Source organism: Equus asinus, chromosome X (genome assembly GCF_041296235.1).
Source record: "Equus asinus isolate D_3611 breed Donkey chromosome X, EquAss-T2T_v2, whole genome shotgun sequence".
Taxonomy (NCBI): domain Eukaryota; kingdom Metazoa; phylum Chordata; class Mammalia; order Perissodactyla; family Equidae; genus Equus; species Equus asinus.
In genome coordinates, this window is record NC_091820.1 from 78,745,114 (window position 1) to 78,753,504 (window position 8,391).

General features: G+C 38.6%; 1 pseudogene; it reads right to left on the reverse strand.

The window, feature by feature from the left end:
* Positions 1 to 1,551: 1,551 nt before the first annotated feature.
* LOC106829882 (vigilin pseudogene) lies at positions 1,552 to 5,330 on the reverse strand (annotated as a pseudogene).
* Between the last annotated feature and the right edge of the window lie 3,061 nt (positions 5,331 to 8,391).

The window sequence follows — 8,391 nt, forward strand, 5'->3', positions numbered from 1 at the left end:
TCAAAATTAAGAGATATTAAATGCTGGATGACACTAGGCATTTGTTTGCGGTGTTTTGGAAAGGCATTGTGCAGGTAGAGGGAAACCTGAGATGATTTAAAAGAAAGTGAGCCACTCCTTAAGATCTGGTCAAAATCCTTGATACTAAACATCTGTCTCCATATTCCCTCTTTTGATATCCCTCACATCCCATACAAGATGTTTCTTAGATCAATTCATCTAACTATTGCTGCACCAGACCCAGAGATAGAGCATTTGTAGGCAAAAAGTTAACTGGAGAGTCATCTTGAGATGAACAACTATTAGGGAATGAACACAACAGAATTGGGTAGAGGGAGTTTAGTTCTGATGCAGTCACAACAAAGAACTCAGCCTACTTTTTGGTGAGCTCCAGATTTGAGATGATCATGGATAATTGTCTTGAAAGGTGGGAAGGAAGCTGGGTTGACTAGTCATTGGATGGAGGCTGCCCCTGGGAAGGACACATGACCTTGCACAAAGTGGCTCACTAGAGATGAGGAAAATGCTGGGGGTGGGTAGATGTAGATGCCAGACATCAGCTGATTACATCAGCATCAGGTTGAGTGGTGAGTGTGTTAGTTTTTCAGGGGGGATCTTATTGGGGAACCACATCATCCACTAAAATAAGACTTGGCATCATGACCTTAAGATTTTACCGGACCTGGGAGATTACTGAAAAGAAGATGAAAACACAGTCTGTTTTGGGTTTGACATTTTTTCCCTAAAGTAGTCTTCTGAAGGGTATGCCTAGGAATGAAAAATTATGGGAGTCTCAATCCCCCAATTGGCAGTTAGAAACATTGTCTGAAAAACCAAAGCAATTCTAGGTAGTTTGATATTCTTTACATTCCTTGGTCTTTTTTGTCTCCTCTAACATCACTGCCATGCTACTTTGGATATGCAATCGCTCCAACAGAACACTCAGCACGTAATCGTGCTGTCCAAAGCTTATTTTTATCACTATTCTATAAGCCAGGTTAGATGAACATTTTAACTGTTGTCGAAGAAACTGGTTCAACTCTACAAAAGAGAAGACGGGAAGTAATGCAAATAATAACACATGAAAAAAGAGTAAAAATAGCACAATCTGTTTTAGTTTTTGCAAAGTCAAAATTTATGCCTTGGGATGATGACACAGATGTAATCTCCTTGCCATATTGTTGACTTCTCATAAGGAAAGATAAATGAATAATGACTTGCTAAGCAGACCATGAAATTTAGGAAGTATGTGGTATTTGTTTAATATTTTAATGAACTACATTTAAAATAATGGAAACTCTGTTTCATAAAAGAAATATCAGAAACAGCTTCTGAGTGGAAATTAGACTCTGTGTTAGTAATTACTGCAAACACACAGAATTGAGCACCTTATCTTTATTATAACATAGCCTGCAGAATTTAAAGAGGAATGCACTGGAGACAACAGTGTAAGAAATGTGCCAATGATCAAGAAGCTATGTCAGTTTAGAACAAATTTTGATGGGATGTTTAAGCTTGCTGGAACAATTTCGCTTTTTTTGTCGTTGTTGTTCATTCTTGTTTGCATCTCCAAGAGTGAGTCTTAGGACCCACTTGATTCCCCAAGCTGGGAAAATCTTCAGACGTGTTTATGTCTGGGATAATTTCAGTTGTGTTTGCAGTACGGGGAAGATCTTTTACTACAAAATCCTTGGATGGAGTATAGGATAAATTGCACAGAGAGATCTTCTTCATAGGCTCCTGTTGAGACTCGTGCTTTTTGATAACAGCCAGATAATGTTTCTCAAGATTGAGGATATGAGCAGTGGCTTTTGTGACATTATTAGGGAGTCCAGTCACAGTGACAACATTTAGATTTTGGGATCGTCTTGAAGAGAAATGGATATCTACTTGGAACTGATTCATGATTTTGTGAATGGTTTTTCCATGGAATCCAATAACCTGGCCATGAACACGATGGTTTACTGGGATTTGCTTAGTAACCCTTTTTTTTCAAATTTATGCACCAGTTTCATGATTGTATTCTGGGCAGCGATGGTGTTATTTTCATATCCAGTGATGGTGATTTGGTCTTGTGTCTCATCACTTCCTTTACGTGGAAAATGAATAGCAACCTTATGCTTCAAGCAAATCTGAGTAATAACTACCCCTTTGTGACCAATGATCTTAGGGTGATATTTGGGGTCTACTGTGAACTTGAGTTTAAAATTTCTTAATGCTCGATCTTTTACTTCATTTTGTAAAGCCTTGACAAGTTCTTGTAACCTAGCTTTGGCTTGCTCCACGTTTGCAGCAAGGCCAGTGATAAAAAGGATATCAGATGCCAATCCAGGTGTTGACATGTGTATATTAACTTCAAACCTATCCATTATCTTTCGTATCTCTCTTCTTTTCTGACCAATGATATAATGGTGAGGGTCAAAGGGCACATCTAGTGCAGCAGTGACAGGAATTAAAGCCTCAAGGGCTTCCATGGCTGCTGCACACTCTTCCTTTTGGCCAGAGATAAGTATGGTGTCACATTTCCTTGGGGAAATAGAAGCAGCTTCCGTAGTGCTCTTTTCCCTAACTTCTTCCTTATTTTTCTGAATGGTTGGATCCATATTAGTAACTGAGTTCTCTTTATCTGGGAATTTGATTTGGACATTATAATCTCTAGTAATTTGTTGGATTCGAGAACACATTTGTCCCATGATAAAATGATGGAACTTCTGGGGAATAATACATTCTGTTGTGACTTGACTATCCAAGTCCCCAGTAATCTCCTGAATGTGCTTTTTGGCGGCTTCCACACAAGGCTTTGCTCCTTTGATTGTGACTTTGCTTCTCTGTTTTCCTGAATATGAAAAGTTAATACTAACACCACCATACTCCTCAGTTATCTCGCGAAAAACCGGGCCTCTTCTCAGGAAAAAATGATGGTGGTCAACAGGATTTATCAGTATGTCCTCCTCTACAATGTTATCTAGATTTGTAATTAGTGCCGCTAGTCCCTTTTGCGCATCTTTGACAGCCTTCTCTGTTCCTTTAATAGTTAACAATTCTTGATCCTTGTCCTCAGGGATAGGGAAAATGATGTGCGCTCCAGTCTCATTACAGACTTTGGAAACATTGCCACCATTTTTATTCATGAGGAATTTGTGATACTGTGGTTTGACGTGGAGAATTACAGTATGACTCTTGGTTTGCTCTTCTTCTGCTAGTTGTAGCAGTTTTGTCTTGGCCTTTTCAACACTTTGGGCAGGGCCCCTAATAATGACTCTTTGAAGGCCTGAGTCCATTTTTGGAAAGTGGATGTGGATCCTTCCACATTCTTGCATGATTGCACCAATCAAACAGTCTTTAGAATCGGTAAGAGACTTGTATAGATTGGAAGGAATAGAAATTTCTACCTCTGAACTATTGGTTATATGTTTCTGAGTTGGAAGAATCCAGTTAGAAGCTACTTCACAGTTTGCAGGTTTTCCACTGATGACAATATCTTCTGAGTAGCCACTTGCCGATGGAGGATTACTTTTGGTGTTGCTTGCTGCACAGATTGTTTTTATGTTTGCACCTCCTTCTCCATTGACATTTCTGTGAGGCTTTTTAAAGTTGGGAATAGTTACGGAATAGCTACTCTCTACAATGTCTGCCACCACATTCTCCAAATATTGTGTGCATTTTTCTATTTCATGTTTTGGCCCTCTAAGTTGGACTGTGTCACTTTTTTGTGCTTGGTCAGGAAAATGAATCATCACCTCTGGGAATTTCTTCTGGATGTCATGGATCCGTTCACCTTTCCACCCAATGATTGCAGGGTGAAATCTTTGCTCAATGATTAAATCCTTGCTGTGCTCATTTTCTAAATGACCAGCAAGTTCAAGAAGTTCTCTCTTGGCTTGTTGGACTCCCTGAGATTCCCCCTCAATTCTAATCAATTTATTCTTTACATTTTTAGGTGACATTAGCACAGAAACATTATTCCTCTCTTTAATTTGCTTTATGATGGCATCATTCTTCCCTATCAGATGTTTGTGAAACTTACAGTCAACATTGATTTCTGCATAATCCATCCTGTTAATTAGATCTTTGACTATGACCTCAATTTGTTCTTGAGCATAATTCACATCTTCTTTTGGTCCTTTTATTGTAATTTGATCTCCTTCAGTAAATTCTATGTGAACTTTTGGCATGCTGTGTGTGATTTCAGATATATTACAACCTTTCTTACCAATAAGAAATCTGTGAATCCAGGAAGGTACAAAGATCGAGGAAACAGTGTAAAGTTCGGTCTTCGAACTGGCTTTGGAAAATGCCTTCCCTGAGCTTCCAGGCTCACCTTGCTCTGTCACAGAAGCTGACATGCTCTCTACGGGTAAGATCTCTATTGAAATTCCACTTCTTTGCAAGGTCTCCTGCACAGAATTTCTCTTGGGACCTATGGTACACTTGTGCTGAAATTTCATCTCTGCATTGATGGGTGTGTTTTTCTTTTTAGTGCTGTCAAAAATCTCCTTTACACAAGCCTGAGCCTCATTAAGCTGCTGCTTTTTTTCAGTAAAGCCTACTTGTGTCTGATTGACACTAGGTGGTGGAACATGGATGTGTGCCTCTGTTTCTGGTATAATTTTGTCAAAAGTTTTACTGGATGGTCCAGGAGTGGAAGGAAAAAATGCTTTTTTCTCATCTAACTTCTCTACAGCACATTTGTCTTGATCAGTAGACATACCTAGGACTTCATGTAAATCCTTCTTCATGACCTCTTTGATGCCCACAGTATTAATCCAGTTGCTGTGGTTATCTGGGCATAAGTTCTGGATGTAGGTTGCATCTTTTTCTTCTAAGTCTTGCATTTCTCCTCCAGTCTTGCCTGTAACAAAGCACAGCTGTTCTTCGGGAATGGACACTGCAGTTAAACCTCGATCCTGAAACCATGTAAAAATCTCCTTCTGGGCTTTCATGACAGTTTCTGTTTCACCAGAGACTATAATGTAGAGGCCCTGGTCTTCGACAAAAATTAATTCTACATTGGCACCAGTCTTTTGCATGATATCTAGGTAGAATTTTCCTCGTCTATCTTTACCAAGCTGATTCACATACTCGTTCTCCTCCAGAGGCACATGAAAGACTTGAGTGATGACTGAGGTTGTGATAGGCTGACTATTATTACTCAAGCATGCAGCAGGTTCCTGAGCATTTTCCAACCAATTTATTTTCTCTAAGAGTTGACTGAATTTACCTTTGTAGGTTGGAGTGCCAATATGTTCTTCTGAATTTAAAGCAGTAACATAATTGCCTTTTTGAATGGACCTACTTTGGTGCTCAGTCAAATTTTCTTTGGAGCTCATTGTTGATTTTTAACTGCATTCAATTTAGATATGTTGCAGCTAAATGCTCAGAAGCCAGAAAATTCTTGTAGCTGTCTTTTTTCATATTACTGTGTGTGAAAAATAAACATTTTAAAGATGTAATTTCCTTCCAAGTTCATCCCTAAACTCAAGTCAATAAAAAATAAAATCTTATTATTTACACAATTTGACAAAAATGTGCAAGTTTTATCTATTCGACTCTGATGAAAGTACCAAGATGTCTTAAATTATAGAGACTGTGAAGAAACAGCCACCGTTTTGCTAAACAACAGAAAGAAATCATTTAATTTCGCTTATCAGAATCATCAACAACCCTCATTTTTCTAAGTGAATGTCATCATTTTTTTGACTCTTATTGCTGTTAACTTCATATTACTTTTGGAAAAATATAATTCTCTCATCTTCAATGATACCACATTTTCCAGGGCTCCCTAATTTTCTTAACAGCTTTGTAGAAGAATAATTTATATACTATGAAATTCACACACTTATGCATATAATTTAATGATTTTTAGTTATTTACAGTGCCGTGGAACTCTCACAACAACCTACTCATGGAACAGTTCCATCACCCCAATGAGATCCTTCATGCTCATTTGCAGGTAACTCTGTTTCCACAAACACATCCAGGCAAACACTAATTTATTCATTTTTCACCATATAATTGCCTTTTCTAGACATTTTATAAAAATGCTCTTATATAGTGCATTGGACCTCTTGCACCTTGATCCTTTGCCTTAGCATGATGTTTTTGAGGCTCCCAAACATTATCGCTTGTATTAGTAGTATAATCCTTTTTATGGATGAATAATGTTTCAGATCTATTTACTTTTATCTTAATAACTCTTCTGAGTCCATCTCGTTCCTGGCTCCAAAACCTTCAATGGGATTCTCCATATTGAAATGTTATAGGGTGCTCTTTTGGACTCTTTTCTTTGTCTATCTTTTTCCATATGTGATGTAAATTAGATTCATAACATTGACTATATTTGGTAGACTGATGTTCCTCAAATATGATACCCCAGCCCTGAGCTGCAATGTGTATAGGCATAAGCCTGCTCAGTATCACCACTGGAATAGATAATAGCCCTTTCAAATTTAATACATCGAGTGGACTTTTGATTTTGTTCTCAGTCTTTTTCCTTCTGGAATATTCTGAAACTCAGAAAATGGTACCTGGCTTTCCTCCTGTTGCTCAGACCAAGTATGCGGTGTCATCTTTGACTTCTCATTTTCTCTCACATTATACATGCATAGTAATAACATAGTAATTAACATTGTTAATCTGAGTCTGACCTTTTCTCATCATTTCAAACCTATAATTCCTAGTCTGAGTCAGCATGTCAGTACTGTGACAAGCATTAAAATGCTATACCACTCCTACTTTTGCCCCCTTGTGGCCTATTCTCCACAAAGCATCCAAATATTAGATGATGTAAGCATCTTGGTGGCATAAGATATTCCTCATTTTCGTCCCCCCTTTTTAACAATCAATTATATATCTACCTATGAACAAAAGCACCATTTTTGGAGTTGTGGGATCCAGCACAATACACCAAAACACCCAGGAGGAGTCTCACCCACCTGTGCATCTGGTAAGAGGTGGACAGACCTCAGTTTGGGCTGTGGAACTAGCAGAGCCAAAAACCTCCCCCACCCCCCTTGCCACAGTCAGGAGAAAACCTGGAGAGCACTGACCTGGGCAGATATCCATGAATGAAAGAGAATTTGCAGGTATTCAGGCTTCCCAAGTAGGAGATTCCAGCATGCCACTGGAGAAAAAAATAATATGCGTTTGGTCACAATGGAGATGGTAACAGGAACTTTCCTAATGCCGCACTCCTCCCCCAACAAGGCAACACTGCAAAGGGATGAAATATCTGGTGGTGGAGACCTCTCTGCAAGAAAAAAAGAGAGCAGTGAGAGAGTGAGTGCCTGGCTACTGCAGTAGAGTGGGAGGCTGCTAGAGAATTCTTTTTCTCTCCAGCAGGACTCAGAATAGTGAAGGGAGATCTCCATAATTAGGAGAAAAGAGGATATCCAGAAAGAGGCAGACAATGTCAAATGGCATTAAAACAATATGGTTCCTGTGGACTGTACTCAAATCTTCAAGAGGAAGTCCACCCAGGAACTTTTAGGAGTATCTCATCTGAGGAGATTCCCCACAAGTCTGCAGGTACCCTCAATGCTGTGAATGCTAAACCCACATCTGCCTCTACTCTATGGCCAGCTCCTTGTACATGATCCCAAATGCAGTGGCAAAAGCAAGTCCAGTAATCAGAGTGCTATCAGAAATACAGATGAGGATTGTGGACAAAGGAGAAACCACAAATTTGAGCTATAGCACTACCTTCTGGAAAACAAGAGAGGTTTCCAGTAGCCAGCCTGGTGGATGGTAAGAACCAATGAATTCTGCCACAAGAGCAGCATGAAGAGTGGAGCAGGTATACTCATACAAAAGGAGAAAAAAATCCATGTATAACAGCATCGACAAAGAGTATACTCCATCTGAAGGAAACCACTGAAGATTTTAAGGTTTCTCCTACTTCAGATATGAAAGTAGCCATGCAAAACTACAAGAATCATAATAAATAAAGGAAACATATCATCAGTAAGGATAACAATAATTCTCAAATAACTGAGCTCAATGGCACAGGGTTTTGCAATTTAGGTGATATAGAATTCAAAATAGTTGTTTTGAAGAAACTCAATGAGCTACAAGAAAACTCAGAAAGACAATTCAATGGAGTTATAAAATAGATACATGAACAAAATATTTATCAAAAATATGGAAATCATAAAAACAGACAGAAATTCTGGAGCTGAAGACATCAATGAATTAAATTAAAAAATGCAATAAAAATCATCCATTGCAGAGTAGAGCAAATGGAAGGCAGAATCAGTGAGCTAGAGAACAGGAATTTTGAAACAACTCAGTCAGAGCAGAGCAACAAAAACAACAAAAAACGAGTAAAAAAAGCCTATGCAATTCATGCATTCCAACAAGAGAACATATATTAGAATAAGCAAGATTGCAGAA